This window comes from Dreissena polymorpha, chromosome 7 (assembly GCF_020536995.1).
Source record: "Dreissena polymorpha isolate Duluth1 chromosome 7, UMN_Dpol_1.0, whole genome shotgun sequence".
NCBI lineage: Eukaryota > Metazoa > Mollusca > Bivalvia > Myida > Dreissenidae > Dreissena > Dreissena polymorpha.
Genome location: NC_068361.1, coordinates 16905828 through 16923119, shown reverse-complemented (window position 1 = coordinate 16923119; position 17292 = coordinate 16905828). Strand labels below are relative to the sequence as shown.

The 17292-nt window shown below is 35.2% G+C and overlaps 2 protein-coding genes and 1 non-coding gene across 4 annotated transcripts in view; 1 reads left to right on the top strand and 2 right to left on the bottom strand.

The window, feature by feature from the left end:
* LOC127839489 (collagen alpha-1(XII) chain-like) overlaps nucleotides 1–17292 on the bottom strand; it is a 308993-nt gene that overhangs the window by 68016 nt on the left and 223685 nt on the right. The window lies entirely within an intron of this gene.
* Nucleotides 1–17292, top strand: part of LOC127839150 (ral guanine nucleotide dissociation stimulator-like 1) — a 357707-nt gene that overhangs the window by 134668 nt on the left and 205747 nt on the right. The window lies entirely within an intron of this gene.
* On the bottom strand, nucleotides 85–247 carry LOC127840204 (U1 spliceosomal RNA). The gene has a single exon (XR_008030471.1). It is a non-coding gene; the product is annotated as a U1 spliceosomal RNA (small nuclear RNA).

Genomic DNA, 17292 nt, shown 5'->3' with positions numbered 1-17292 from the left:
TTTTGGTAGTCAATGCATTTAATTTGTAAACGTTTGTCATTATACCAACATATCTCTATGGTACTTTTTTGAATTGCTAGTTTTTCAGGGTTAGCGCGAACGCAGACCCCACACAAATAAATTGCGTACCCGAGTAACCCACATTTGGGGCTATCGCAGGCGTCAGCCCAACCGAAGTGCAATGGAAGGGCCTCTTCCTGGGGAAACCTACTTTTTGATCAAGGTGTTCCCTGTACCAGGTATGTATGATTTGATGTGTGTGTTTCAGAGTTTATTTACAGGTCCTACTGGCCTCTTCACGAGGTTACGGTAGCCCGACCTGCCCCTGTGACCTCTCAGGGGAAAAAGATTAATTTTAGAGCCAAAGTAGGTCAAATTTACCCCGGCTTCCCGGGTATTCGCCAAATATTTTAATTTTTAAAAGAGTTCCGTGCACGTTGGCCAATTTGATTTTTTTTTGTTTCAGAGTTTATTTAAAGGTCCTACTGGCCTCTTCACGAGGTTACGCAAAGACCTATAGATATCACAGATTGGAAACTTCGCGCCTTATCGGGCTATCTCTCGGCGGGGTCACGTGGTCGAGAAACTGATAAGTACACTTGGGATCAGCAGACGATTTATTCCATGAATCAATCGGAATAGTCCGGAGATAGCCGGTGTATCACGATTGCGATAAGATAGCGACGCGTCAGTAGCAACGGCTACGATTATCGAGAAAAGTTATGCGAAAATGTTACGGCGCTGTAGAAAGGCGGCTGTAATTTGGTCAATAATGATCCGATTTTCATAAAATTAAGTTTCATAGAAACATGAGTAATTATGTTTTTATAAAATCTCGATTTCATTTACCTACAATAAGAATTCATAATGCCGCGATCATTGAAGCAATTGCGCTAAGAACTTCCAAATCGCGGCGAGAATGCTGTTGAATAGTTTATTTGAAAGGCTTTTGCTGATAAAATATTCTTGTATAATTTGGTATTTCAGACAGTTAAAACCTTATAAAATATTATTATTTCAAAACGGATAGATATATGTGGACACATAGATCTAGGTCTCTGATTAAAACAACATTACAGTATAATAAATGCTATGATCGTTCGATCCAAAAACGGTTTTAGTTCGACTTATTTCAATATTGATTGTGTAGATTGTTTTTCAATTGTTTAATTCTCTTTTTATTTAGATCTTATTCGTGAGTTATAGGTTATTAAAGTTTTGTTTGTAATCCAGTTTTTTTCTTTTGGTAATTAAATTAAGCTTTCAGTATCGTGGGCTAGGATTTTGCGAAAAGAAAAAAAACAAAAACATTTCACGCGCGTGTTAATCGTCGGATCAATTAGCGAACTGAAGATGCTTTGTGTGTTTTTTCTTTACTCTTGATAATTAATTAAAAGAAGGGATTCTTACTTCAATTATCAGTTTGCGTTGTTGATTGATTTTAATTGTGTGATCAGTTGCCGCGGCCGGCGAATTCATTCTTTATATGTCATTGTGATGTCCAATTAAGGTAAGTCTTTGTTGTGAATGTGTTAGATTTTAATATACTTGTTTATAATAGTACGTTATAAACACAATGAAATGCGGTATAAAACTGTTTAAAGAAGGCTATTCTCGATTGTGTATCTTATAAGTTGGACATACTAGTACATATTTTGGATTTTACATGTTTAAATTCTGTATCATTTGTGCAATCATGTCGCGTAACAGAGACCCTGATTTTTTCGCTTGGAGTGATAGTGATTTAGACCTTGATGAGCTTTTTGAAGGGGACTATACTGACAATGACTCTGTTTGTACTGATAAACATAGTGTTAGTGTTGATAAGAAAGATATATATGTGTGTCCAATTTGTTCACGAGAATACAAGACTATATATATTTCTTACTGTAAGAGGTTTTGCAATTACAAAACTAATAAATAAGAAAAGTGCAAAAAATGAAAAGAAAACATCCGCCAGCCTGAGAGATGCTTTAAAGTCACTGAATACCGGTAATTTGAAATAAACTGGGACTATAGGTCTGTACCAGAAGTTTAACATCAGGACAATCAGTATGGGAATATTGAAACTAATAACGTGTGCTCTGCTATTGCTTACGCTTTTAACAATGACAATTTGTGGTTTTTATAGTCATCTCACAGCTTTTGTTTGTGTTTTAATAGTAAGCTCACAGCTATCTGTTAAAATATGTTTGTATATTAACTTGCATGTGTAACATTGACAGGAAAACTGGTAATACTAATAAAATAAGATATTAAATGAGAATTTAAACCCATACATTGTACTTTCATCTAGTTCTTTTATTCATACCAAGATAAACATATTACCCAGAATAAAAATCTTATTTCTTCAATTTGAGGTGAATAATGACAAAGTTTTTCACAATGAACCAAAGCACGTTTGACAACATGTGTGTATAATAGGGTAAAAGAGCTTAAAATTGTACCATCTTTGTACAAGGCCAAAATCCTTTAAAATGAACATTATCCTCCAGTTTAAATAATTCATACCAAGATTAACATATCACCAAGCATAAAAATCTGACTTAATCTATTTGGGATGAAAAATGAAAAAGTTTATCAAAAAGAACAAAAACACGTTTGACAGCTATCTTGTACAACAGAAGAAAAGAGCTTAAAATTGTACCAACATTGTATAAGGCCAAATCCTTTAAATTGAATATTTTCTTCTAGTTTCAACGATATGGGATGAGAAATGGAAAAGTTTTTACAAAGAAACAAACCACTTTGACGACAGGTGTGAAAAATTATTCAATGAAATAACAGTATAAAATTGTACAAAAGGTACAAAGGCAAAATCCTTTAAAATGACTTATTTTCGTCTACTTTTTATTAATCATACCTAGAATTACATATCACCAAGCATAACAATCTGACTTAATCGATTTGGGATGAAAAATGAAAAAAATTATCAATAAGAACAAAAACACGTTTGACAGCAATCTTGTACAACAGAAGAAAAGAGCTTAAAATTGTACCAACATTGTATAAGGCCAAATCCTTTAAATTGAATATTTTCTTGTAGTTTGTTTAAATCTATACTTAGATTAACATCTTGCCTAGCATAAAAATCTTACTTCAAATATATGGGATGAGAAATAAAATAGAAAAGTGTTTAAACAAAATACAAACCACTTGATTGAATGAAATAACAGTATAAATAGTACAAATTGTACAAAGGCAAAATCCTTTAAAATACCTCATTTTCGTCTACTTTTTATAAATCATACATAGATTAACATCTCACCTAGCATAAAAATCTTACGTTATCAATATGTGATGCTTAATTAAGAAGTTTATAGAAAAATGCTTCGGGCCTTTCAATTTTTCAAAAATTATCGAAAATGAACGAATCCAGTGTTCTCTTTCAAATTCCGATGAATTAATAATTAATTAGAATAATAACTACCAAAACCTAAAGAATTATCAAGACAGAAAATAAATACTTATTTCTAATCACACAAAAAATATTCAATATGTCTTTTTTCGGAGACCGACTTTGCTCACTACGTAAAGTTCGTAACGTTGCGCTTTCAGGCATTCATTGCTCTGCAAACTGACAACCGAGCGCTAAAAACACTAATTAACACATTAATATTGTTAATAACAATATCAAAATAATATAAACTAACCAAATCATGCTCAGAATACCCTACGACATCAAATATTAACGACTAATTACAAAGAATAATTGTTTGCTTTATAAGAAAATGGCCGACAGCAGCTGGAACAGGGAATAATCTACAGACATCTCCAAAATCAATGTCACGTGACCCGCGTCCGCCGATAGATATTATCGCATATCGCTATAGCGGAGACGAGAGATTCCAAACTGTGTTATCTTTGTTATCTATAGGTCTTTGGGTTACGGTAGCCCGACCTGAATGGCCAATTTCATGTGTGTATTGCAGAGTTTATTTACAGGTCCTACTGGCCTCTTCACGAGGTTACGGTAGCCCGACCTGATGGCCAATTTCATAAGGTCACAATACAATTTATACTCAGTCACGATATTCAGATGCATGTTTAACTGTCTAAAGAACTGAATCTATAAAGTTTTTCTATAATTTAATTATTTAAGAAATTGTTCCATTATAATTTTCTATTACTATGTCTAAAATTTGATATGATTTTAAAATTTGAGTTTTATTATTAAACCTTTTTTTATTGTAAGTGTTTTATCACAAATTATTACATTTCTCTATTACGGAAGTAAACATAACTTTATAAATTATGCTTCTAAAAATCCCAAGGCAATCTAAAAAAGCTGTAGGTTCAGTCAACCATGGTCTAAAAATAGCTTATGTTTTCATTCAACCGTTTTGATCTATTTATAGTACATAACTCAGTCATTTCAACTGTACATTTTCTCTCCCCTGAATAAAAGCAATAAACAAACAGTTGTAGTAAATCATTTCATAGCTACACAATATTTTATCCCTACACAATATTTAATTGTAACAAAATAATTCATCGTTAAGCAATACTTCATCGTTACACAATATTTCAAGAATATCAAATCTAGCAAATTGAACAATATGACAAAAATACAACAACGGCAACAAAAAAACGCCACACACAACACGCCTATCTTGCAAAGTTATATATTTGTTAATTTATTAACATAAGGCATGTGAAAGAATTCATCATTTGTTGCTTGTGTATGAAACATTCAGTATCTTTTTTCAAGTAGATCTTTGGTTTAAGCTTGATTTGATGGTGTTTTAAGACTGGATAAATGAGGTCTGGAGTCACTTGTTATAGGAGGTTTTGGGGATTCCGATAATGACGTCACGTTTGCGCATGCTCAAATTTTGGCCGTCAAAACCGCGGCCATTCTGCTATTGTTTGCATGTGATGAACCGCATCGTGATAAGGTTACAATCGTATTCGCGACCCTTTTGAAGAACAAAAAATGCTCAGAACGTGAAATTCTTTCAGATTAAATTGAATCCAATAAACGAACACAAATAATGACAAAAACAAACAACACATTGATTGAATTTATGTAATCAACATATAGAAACTGATTGAACCTATTTGTCTGTAAAAACTTACCTTGTTACAGGTTAATAACTAAATCCTCTTGATAAATGTTAATGCTTTTATTTAATTGTTCCAAAGACCTATCAATATATATTGATAGGTCTTTGATTGTTCACACCAGTTTTTACACTCTTTGTTTCAACATTTTTAACCCAGTGTTTAATTGCCCCTTTGTTTATCGCAAACCGATTATCTCGATATGATCGGATACTGTCCAGACAATTACTAAGAAAACAGTGTGTAATAAACCCAGGGACATATACTTGTATGACTCTGTATGGGGTCTCTGCATAAACCACATGTGTCTGGTCATTAAGCACAATTTATGATACCTCCATGTCATCTCTTGGCATATTAAGTAAAAAACTTAACAGTTGCTTTAATAAAATATTTGAACATATTAAAAAAAGAAGACATTTGTCTGAAATGGATTAACAGCTTGGAACTATTAAGTATATATATTAGCCAGTTTAAACATAACAATAAAGTGTTTAATCACTATACATTTAAAATATTTTAAAAATTTACTGCTACACAATTAACGTATTTAACGGGTACCTGCAAATGTAAACTCTGCTATGATGTGTAAAGATCGTGCGTTACTGCAGTGTTCGAAAAATCATCATGAAAACAAGCAATCGCGTTTGGTCATTATACGGATATAAAATACTTGCGTAATATATAAAATGTGTAGATTTATGGTATAACAAAATGCTAGACTTGTATCGCTCATTATCACTACAAAAGAGTTTTCAATATACGTGTACATGCAAAGACAGTTCAATTTGCAAAATATGCAGGTGTTTTTCACTTGGAATGCTTAAATTTATTAATATTTTCATTCAATGTAAACGAAACGAAAATTCATTCAATGTTAAAGAAAATTAAAACTACATTTCAAGATTGAAATGTATTGAGCTATTTTAGAGCTTTGTTTTATAACTGATTCAATGCACCCCTTACACTAAATTTCAATCGTGGATGAAAAATAACACTATCGATTCCACACCACTTATAATAATATTCAAATTATTATATGTTTTATAATTTTTGAAATATCATTTATTAAAGTCTTACTTAAAAAAATACGGGTATTCATAGCTTTGTTTTGTGAAATTGTAAGTATTAAGTCTTCCGACGACCTTTACTCTGATACAATGTAATTGGCCGCGATCGAGAAGTTGACGGCCAATCTATTTTTAGTAACGGAAAACCCCTCTTGTGACGTCACACAAAAACCTCCTATATGCTTATATCTATCATTCAACCATGGGTGACAAACTACAAACATCTTTCCACACATAATCTAATCCTGATGATAAATATAATTTCATTTAAATATTATTATTTAAAGCACAAAAAGGGACAAAGTATCATATTATCATGCAAGTAGCTGAGATTAAAAATAGCACACTCTGTGTAATAAATATGGGCTGTGCTCTGTGAAAAGGGTGTTTAAGCCATGTGCGTAAAGTGTCCTAGATTAGCCTGTGTAGTTCGAATAGGCTAATCAGGGAAGACACTCTCTGCCTTAACTGGATTTTTGCCAAGAATGGACTTTCAAAAGCGTAAAATGTCCCCGCTAATTGGGGAAAATACTTTACGCACATGCATTAGACCCCCTTTTCACAGAGCACAGTTCATATATTTTCATGATCAGTCACAGTATTCAAATCATAGCACAGCCTGAAAAAAGACATATTTAATTTGGTTAGAAGCATGTGCCAAGTTATATTATTAATGAATCTGAATTGATAGCATGCATGAAAGCAGGGCAATTCGGTCAAATAAATTTGGATGGTTAGTAAAAAGCTTGACTTCCAAACAAAACCTTGTGTCGAGGTATTTACTTACTTTTTCAAGAACAGGACATAGACTTGTGCATAAAAATCCGAGACAAGATGAACACTGAGCTCTATGTCCACTTTAATCCACACTCTGGTAATTTTATCAACTTTTCAACACAAGACACCATGTACTGGTTCAGCCCAAAGGACTGGAAGGACTATCAATTACTCGATCAAGATCATTTAACGAATTTTAAACTACAGCTTAAGTTAACAAGAGGACTATGATGGCCCTGTATCGCTCCACTGTTTTTTATGCGAAAAAAGCGTGCAATGGTCATGGGCTGAAATGTACTCAAGCATGTGACAGCGAATCATTAGTAATTAAAAAGCAGCATATACGATAATTAAGAACATTGCACTTCATTAATTCCAACACCTTTTCTTGGATACAAAGTTTGAGTTTATCATATGCAGTATCATATATTGACTTTTCTTAAAATAATTGTGTTCATGGAAGTTGCGTTTTTAAAATCAATAAGATATTATTAAACTGGTTTAAACACTTCAAAGGAGACATGAAATTAACATGTCATCCGAAATATTTTTATGCGGATATATGGTCACTTTCGACATATTTAAATAAAACCCGACTATTTTCAGTTTATAAGAAAAACATGCATAGCACATGTTCTTACTTCAATTGCTTTGTGAGCAGTCACCATCTGATCTAAAATGACACTAAATGACAGGGTTGTATCTCATGTTTACAAGAAAATCAGAAGAAAACAACAAAATCGACATTTTTTTCCACAGCTTCGTGACCCAATTTCCGATGGTCTGTATAAACATTGATTTCCAAAAAATAAAATAAATAGTTGTGCTTCTGCTTTCATGTATTGATAGATTTTTTATTGATAAACATCTCCCATGCTTCAATCAAAGTACTGACAGTACTGGTGTGACGATGCTTTTGAAGAGGATTGATATAAAAGCATCTATTTAAGTTTATCTACATCGCCACAATTGTTTATGTGGGTACGAAAATTTTGGGTAGGAAAAAAATGGGTACGAAAATTGTGGGTACAACAATTATGCCGAAAAAAAATTAACAACGTAATACGATTTTGTTACGAAAAAAATTTGGGTACGAACAAAATTGGGTACGAAACAAAATTTGGTTACGAGCAAAAATTTGGGTACGAAAAAAAATTGGGTACGAAAAAAATTTGGTATGAAAAATGTAGGGTACGAAAAAAACATTAGGGGTACGGGGAAGTAGTAACCGTGGGCAGCTTGATCCTTTCAGCGAAACTGGGAGGCGGGTTACATTCTCGATCACATACAACAAGATATATCTTTAAAAAGGTATTCGACGTGTATTTTCTGTACCACTTATCTTAAAAAACTGTTTGTTACAGTAAAACGTTTGTGGGTTATAACATTACGTTTCAGCATATAAATTCAAAACTTGACATGCTCTTTAATTACACCATGCTCTTTAATTTCACATGTATATCATACCAAGCTTTATATTTTGTTGTTTCCTTTCCTAAGTTAATGATGCTATGTGTACGAACGTGATTTCACAATCCCATGTGCTTGAACATATACTTTTTCTCTTTTGATTATTGTTCTTTTTCTCTAATTCAATAAGCTTAGGCATGTTTGTTCTTTAAGTACGGCAATAATTTCATGATGGTTCCCGATCGAAAGTGGGTATGAGTACATAGTCGTAAGAGCACTTGAATACGTGAGTTCGCCCATGAACACATGGTAAGGTTAACTAAATCTCCGCGATATGACCTAATATGTGTTTAAAACAGCAAACAATATCCAACAAACGAATGAAACAGGATAAGGTAATTGTCAAACATAGTATGTGCACTGATGTGGCTCTGTAATTTATGTTTGAAAAGTTTATAAAATATGCAAAATGAGAAAGCACGCAGAAGAGCGAGTACCACAGATATGATATGGCTATTATGCTGTTTATATACCATAGTCGCTACAACGTTTACAAATGGCAGGTTCGAAATAATTCGTTTTCTTTACACTCATAATCGCGTTGAAAGTTAATTATACACGTTTTAATTCGCAATGTATTAACTGAATCACGACAAATGTCAAATACAATACAGAAAATGCATAGTTGTTTTATTGATCTATAAACATATAATGGATTGAATATAACTGATTTAAAATTAACGTTTTTAAACTATTATTAAATCTTTTCCTAGAATATGCTGTCCTATTTATAGCTAAGCTTCCTATACCTTTATCAATGATAATCAGCGAGGTATGCCGATTAGAAAAATCGAGCTATCTCAATCGGACTGGCTCGGTCTTTTACATAGGTTGCCATTGTGAAGAATTTTTTCATGATATGATAACTTAGACGATGCTTCGCAGCATCGTCAAAAAGTAAAGATAATGTCTACAAACGGACGCAAAAAGACTTGATTCCCATGCATGCATGTAGGTTTGTTGTTGTTCTTGTTGTTGTTGTGACCTTGGAACTAATTATGTAAACAACGTTTTAGACTGGTCCGCGCATAAGCAGAAATGTTTTCGATCGAGCTTTTGAACTGATGGGTTGTCATATTACCGGCAAAAAATGATATAACTTTAATTTCTTTGTAGATATGGGATGATTAAGTACCAAATGCCATTCTCCACCTTCCAATAGACCATAACTCATTCTGAAGAGTTTGTTTTCGTTTTGAAAACAGGACTTCCGGTTTCAAAAAGGAGAAATTGCTCATGATGAGCAATTTCTCCTTTTATCACAATGATTTCTACCCCACCCAGCGACTTTATAAATAGTCCTTTACAATATTATTTCTCGTCTGCAATCTCTTTCAATTTAGGGCAGTCCAAAATGTGTCGTTTGGTAAAGGGTTAACATTTATGGATAGTTAACATGTTAGTCTACCTTTCACGCTCGACATGTATGCATTTATCTATAATAATTAAAAATTTATTCCATTTATCAAAATACACTTGGATTCAAAGTGTATTTTGATAAACTTTAAGTTTGAGAAAAAAAGTTTATTCATTCCATAATGAATAAATAGCAAAAACGCATAACATGCAAAGTTCAACGACTTCCTGTGGCCATGTTTTTTGACGAATCACATTTTTTAACAACTTTTTAATGGGAATTGATTCTTTGCTTACTAGCAAACCAGTGACAACAAACAATACAACAAACACCAAATGTAGAAGGCGGTCCGCTTTTATCGAATAAACAAAGAAGAAACTTAAGTATGTAAATCACGTTAGCCATCATGAAAAACAAAACAAATTATAAAATCTCTAAACTTTTTGATACTGTTAATTTATTTTCTACACTGAAACGAACATTCTACTTCTCTGCTGAGCAACGACTGCTCAACAGCCGATGAATTGCTAAAATTCCCCGACAAAACTTCTTGATTTTACGACATTTTTCCAACACAATATCAAACTTTTAACAAATATATTGAACCACAACGTGCGTTGTCTCCTGTAAGCGGACCTCGAATGACGCTATACCCGCTAAAACACACGAACATCCCGTGCATTAGTAAACACGCATGTTTATTGAACTGTGACGAAAAGCATAGCAATTACCTCGCCTAGGATTACGGGAAGATCAAATATGAGTATATTGACAAAACGTGATTCCCGCAAAGCGTGCTAATAAAACGCGTGCACGTGCCACTCAAAATCCAAATAGACACTAAATAACGTGCAAACTACCTTAACACAACTCGACCAAATATGACTACAGAAAAAACGATATCAGAATAATTACACAGATAGGAAACTAGGGACATAAACATACTTATAATAATACAACGTGTATCCTGTCTGCCGGACCCGATCCATGGACTTGGTAGTGAAGGGTGTACCCGGGCGGGCACGGACGACGGGCCGTTCAACGAGTGTTAACGGCTCTCTCTTCCGGGCCAGCTCGGACTGCACCTGGCCATAGTTACCCCCTCACAGGGGTAACCGACGGGCCACATCGACGAGTGTCATGGGGGCCTCTTGGGCTGCGCCCTGTGAGGACGCCATGGACGGGAACGGGCAGTCATGCTAAAACACAGTAGAACAACAACAATAATCTATAATACACTTCACATTGTGATCATCAGGCTACAGTATAGCCCTCAAAAAATCGAAACCAGTTATATACATATTAGCTGAAATATGAGAATTAAGTAACTCGGTACAACATCAACATCACAAAATGCTAAAACGACGGAAGGGTACGTTTTCCCCAACACGCAGGTCACTCGGCCTTTTTCGACCACTATGGAAAAGCTCTAATCCTTCTTTTAAACCAAATATCGCTCTAGATAACAAAACCAAGGGTTCCGCGAGACCCTCTTTTTCCTTCTCTCAAGCTGTAAACAGCTACTGACTACGAAGGCTGGGGAAAGCACACAGACAACATACTTCCACGCAGTATCGGAAGACATTAAGTGCTCACGCGGGCAAATCCGCATTTACTCACAGTGCAACCCCTATAGGTGTAAATAATGTTGTAAATAAATATGATAAGTAAATAATTTTTCTCCTATGCACACAATTAAAACATGTTGGGTGGAGCGTGTCGGCACGGCTAGTAGGGTGAAATACCATCTCGTCCGTGCACTCTTGCTCTGTTGAAATGACCCACCCATCATGACCAAAAAAAGAATTGTGACGGTTTTTGTTGTGTTTTTTTCCTTACTGCAGTGTAGGTGATGCTTTCCAGTAGTGTAGTGTAAACAGTGCCCGTTATATGACAGGAGTCTTGAATGAATAAGTTAACCTGCCATTTGTAAACAGAAATCATACTGCTATTATGCTGTTTGTATACCATATATGCTACCACGTTTACAAATGGCAGGTTGGAAAAAAATCGTTTTCTTTACACTCATGATTGCGTTGAAAGTTAATTATACACGTTTTAATTCGCATTTTGTATGTCTTCAAAAGCTACATTGTCTCTTAAAAGTAACACCGAAATGCGGAACGAAAATGCGTACATTCTTTGTGACCGCAGAAAAAATGCAGGGATTTTCAGCATTTGTTCCGCATTTGCAGAAGTATCAAGTATAAAATGATGATCCATCTTTTAAAAATGTATTATCTTAAAATAAATATGACAAGATATACATTTTGTATTTTACATAGTATCTTTATAATTTTGACAAGTTTTGAGTTAACCTAAGTGAGCTTTTGCGATCACCTTTTGTTTTTTTCAAATGGCCTGTCCTGATATGGGTATATTTACAATATGCATGTTATCCGATTTCCGCCCAGTATCTTAATTACGCCCGTAATCTAAGTTACAGCCCGTAATTTTAACATTCTGCCTGTAATCTGAATTCCGCCCGTAAACTGCTTTCCGCCCGTAATTTAAAATTCCGTCCAACCTCATTTACATATTTCGTCCCTGTTTTCCGCCCGGATTACGCCCGGAATCCGCCCCTCTTCTGAAAATCATATATATATATAAATACGTCCGGAAATATTTTGTACGCCCGGAATTTAGTTTGCGATTCAGTGTCGATTCCGGGTGCAAAATTTCGTACAGGTATTGTGTGCTTGTGTTGTTATCTATGTGGTATGCTATATGTTGTGTGGTTGTGTTGTGTTCTGTGTTTCAGTGTCTCTTTTATGTTTGTGAAGTGATCTCTGTGTTATAATGTCTGTTATGCTTTTGTGTTTTGTTTTCTGTACTGCACTGTTTGTTTTGTGTGTTTTGTTGTGAACTCTGTGTTGTATTATATGCCATGTGTTTGTGTTGTGATCTCTGGGCTGTACTGTCTGTTGTGTGTTTGTGTTTTGTTCTCTGTGGTTCACTGTCTGGTGTGTGTTTTTAATGTTGTGTTCTCTGTGTTACACTGTCTGTTGCATGTTTGTATCGCGATGTATGTGTTATACTGTCTGTAGTATGTTCGTGTTGTATTATCTTTTCTGTACAGTTTTTATTGTGAATGTGTTGTGTTATCTGTGTTATGTTGTCTGTTGTTTGATTGTGTTATGATATATGTGTAACACTGTATGCTGTCTATTTTTGTTGCTTTACCTGTGCTGCACTTTCTGTCCTGTGTTTGAATTGTGTTCATTGTGTTGTACTGTCTTTTGTGTGTGTGTGTGTTGTGTTTTCTATGCTTCATTGTCGATTTTGTGATTGCGATGTGTTCTCTTTGTTACACTGTCTGCTGTGTGGTTGTGTTGTATTCTCTATGCTTTACTGTCAGCCATGTGTTTTGCTGTGTTTTCTGTGCTGCGCTCTCTGTTGTGTTGTGTTCTCTGTGTTATAATGTCCACTGTTTGTTTGTATTGTTTTCTGTGCTGCACTGTCTGTTGTGTGTTGATGTCTTTGTTACACTGTCTGTTATGCGTTTGTGTTCGCTGTGATACACTGTTGTGTGTTTTAGTTCACTGTGAAACACTTGTGTGTTTGTGTTGTGTTCTATTTGATGATTTCTATGTTGTTCGATCGTGTTGTATTGTCTGCGTTACACTGCCTATCGTTCTTTGCTGCACAGCCTGGTGTGTGTTTGTGTTGTGTTCTTTATGTTCATTATGTTACACAGTATGTATTGTGCTTGTGTTGTGTTCCCTGTGCTGCACTCTCTGTAATATGATTTTGTTGTGTTCTCTATGCTGTAATATCTCTTGTGTGTTTCTATCTAAGTCTCTGTGGTACGCTGTGAGTTGTGTGATTGTGTTGTGATCTCTGTGCTGCACTGTTTGTTGTGTGCGTGTGTTGTGTTATGTTTGCTGCACTGTTTGTTGTGTGCGTGTGTTGTGTTATGTTTGCTGCACTGTCAGTTGTGTGTTTGTGTTGTGCTCTCTGTGCTGCACGATCTGTTGTTTGTTTTTGTTGTTACCTCTGTGGTACCCTCTATGTCATGTGTTTGTGTTGTGATGTGTGTTATACACTGTCTGCTGTGTGTTTGTGTTGTTATATCTGTGCTGCACTCTCTGTTGTGTGTTTGTGTTTTCTTTTTGCACTGTCTGTTGTGTTGTGTTATCTGAACGGTCTTTTGTGTATTTGCGTTGTGATCTTTGTGCTACGTTGTATGTGGTGTGTTTATGTTGTGTGCTCTGTGCGTCACTGTCAGTCGTATTTTTGCATTTTGTTCTCTATTAAGTGATTGTGTTGTACTTAGTATTTGGTTTTTGAACTGTCAACCGTGTTTTGTGTTGTTTTCTCTGTGGTACACTGTATGTTGTGTGCTTGTGTTTTGTTTTTTATGCTATGCTGTCTCTTGTTTGTATTTGTTGTGTTCTCTGTGTTACACTGTCTGTTGCGTGATTGTGTTGTTTTCTCTGTGTTGTACTGCCAGCCGTGGGTTTGTGTAGTGTTATCTATGATGTACTGTGTTCGTTTTATTATCTCTATATCACACTGTCTATTGTGTGTGTCCATTTTGTTCTCTGTGTTATACTGTATTGTTATACTGTATGTTGTGTGTGTGCATTGTGTTCTCTGTTCTGCACTGTATTTTGTGTGTTTGTGTTGTGTTCTTTATGCTTTACTGTCAGTCATATGTTTGTGTAGTTTTTTTTTCTGCACTCTGTGTTGTGTGATTGTGTTGTGATATATGTGCTGTACGGTCTCTTGTGTTTGCTTGTGTAATATCTATGTCGTGTGTTTGTGTTGTGATATTTGTGCTACACTGTCTGAGTTTTTTTTGTTCGATGTGCTACAATGTTGTGTGTCTGTGTTATGATTTATGTTGTGTGTTTTTGTTGTAACATATGTGGTACGCTTTTCGTCGTGCATTTGTGTTTTGATCACTGTGTTACACTGTATGTGTGTTTATGTTGTGTGCTCTGTGCGTCATGTTTTCGTTTTGTTCTCTGTGCTGTACTGTGCGTTGTGTGTTTTCGTTTTGTTCTCTTTGCTGCACTGTCAGTTGTGTGTTTGTGTTATCTAAGTTACGCGGTATGTAATTTGTTTATGTAATTTGTTTTTGTTGTGTTCTCTGTTTTACACATTTTGTCTTGTGGTTGTGTTGTGATCTCAGTATTACATTGTGTGAGGTGTTTTTTGTATTGTGATGTATATGCTACGCTGTCTGCTGTGTGTGTGTGCTCGATTTGCTACAATGTTGCGTGTTTCTGTTGTGTTCTCTATGCTGAACTCTGTCGTGTGCTTGTGTTTTGTTTTCTGTGCTGCACTGTCTGTTTTGTGCTTATGTTTTGTTACACTGTGTGTATGTGTTGTGTTCTCTGTGCGGCACAGTCGGTTGTGCAATTTCATTGTGTTCTCTCTGTTCTGTTGTGTGCTTGTGATGGGCTCTATGTGTAACACTGTATGTTGTCTATTTCTGTTGCTTTTTATGTTCAGCACTGTCTGTCATTTGGTTGTGTTGTGATCTCTGCGATGCACTTTCTGTCCTGTGTTTGTATTGTGTTTAACGTGCTTCACTATATGTATGTGTTGTGTTCTCTGTGCTGCACTGTTTGTTGTGTATTTGCGTTGTTATCTATGTGCTTCAATTTCTGTTGTGCGTTTGTGCTTTGAGTGTCACTGTCTATTGTGTTTTTGTGTTGTGTTCTCTGTGTTTTACTGTCAGTTGTGTGTTTGTGATGTGCATTCCTGTGCTGCACTGTATGTTGTTAGTGTGTTGTATTCTCTGTGTAAAGCTGTATGTCACATGTTTGTGATGTGTTCTCTATTTTACACAGTATGTCGTTTGTTTGTTTCGTGATCTCTGTGCTGCACAGTCTGATGTGTATTTGTGTTGTAATTTATTTACTGCGCTGTCGGTTGTGTGCTCGCTCTGTGCGTCACTGTATGTTGTGTGTTTGTGTTGTCTGTGTTTTACTGTCAGCAGTGTGTTTGTGGTGTGTTGTATGTTCTGCACTCTCTGTTGTGTTCTCTGTGGTATACTGTCTGTTGTGTGTTTGCATTTTGTTCTCTGTGCTGCAGGTACGGTATATGTGGTGTATTTGTTGTTATTTCTGTTCTGCACTGTATGTTTGTGTTATGTTATCTGTGTTGCACCCTATGTTGTGTGTATGTGTTGTGGTCTCTATGTGACACTGTCTGGTGAGTGTTTGTGATGTGATTTATGTGCTGCACTGTTTATTGAGTGTTTGTGTTATTGTGATCAATTCGCTGCACAGTCTGATGTGTATTTGTGTTGTGTTTTCTTTACTGCATTGTCTCTGTAATTTACTGTCAGCCGTGTGTTTGTGGTGTGTTTAATGTGATGCACTGTCTGTTGTGTTCTCTGTGTTATACTGTCTGTTGTGTGATTTTGATGTTATCTCTTTGGTGCGCTGAATGTCCTGTGTTTGTGGTGTAATTTCTGTTCTGCACTGTATGTTGTGTGTTTGTACTAAACATCAGCCTCCATAAACAGTAAAAATATAGATATTCTATTAATTCCTTTTTATCTTTCATACGGCATATTTTTAAGGGACATATTGATATTAGATGTATATTTTTGGTGGACATCAAATTCAGTCGCTACATAACTTTATAATACGATCTTTGATAAAACAGGCCTTATATCACGAATAAGCGAACCATGCACATGCTCTCCTTACAGTGCTTCTGGCCTCATGACTAAAGTCTTAATTCAATTCGAAAGAATTTAAAGCTATAAGTTTCAGCTATATTTCTTTTACTGAAAAATATTCTAATTTTGGCATTGCCATGTGCGGGGGAATAACGGAGGAAACGAAACCAGCGTGGTATGGTGACAACCAACAAAGCTCACATGCGCCAGAATCGGGGATTGAGTTAATCATGAATATAGAGGAGAGAAAAACTGGTCTACCAACAGACAGGCCGAATGAACCAACGTTCTGTGCCTATTTCAATAAGTGGCTTAAACGAACGAGAAGAAAGAAATGTCATAACAATCACTTATATTTAATGTATGCCCCTTTCAATCAATAAATGATACACAAATAAATTTAGTTTCTAATATGTTATAGAAGCCTAAAATGTTCATAGAATTTAAACATTTGTTTTCTTTAATATATTACAGCATCAAGCGCTTTGTTTTTAACTGATTGACATACATTTAAATCTGCAGTTCATTTTATATTTAAACAAAAATTTGATGTGCACATAAAGATCAAAACTATTTTACAATGTCCCTTACAAAAAAAAAATATGTCGCATATAAGCGGTTTACAAGTTTCGCATATAAGTCGCTTATTAGCTGCATGTTGGCATTTTACATGCAAATGAGATGTAAGCGAGATATACGCGGCATATAAAAATTGGATACATATAAGCGGGGTATAAGGGAGTTATATGCAATTTATATGCGAGCTATAAAGAAATTGAGCAGTTTGCATATAAGCCGCTTATACGGACGGACGGACGACGGAAACCATACCATCATATAAGTTCTTGCAGCCTTCGGCCAGTAGAGCTAAAAAACGGCATATGCTGGAACACATTTACCCGTCACAGCAACAG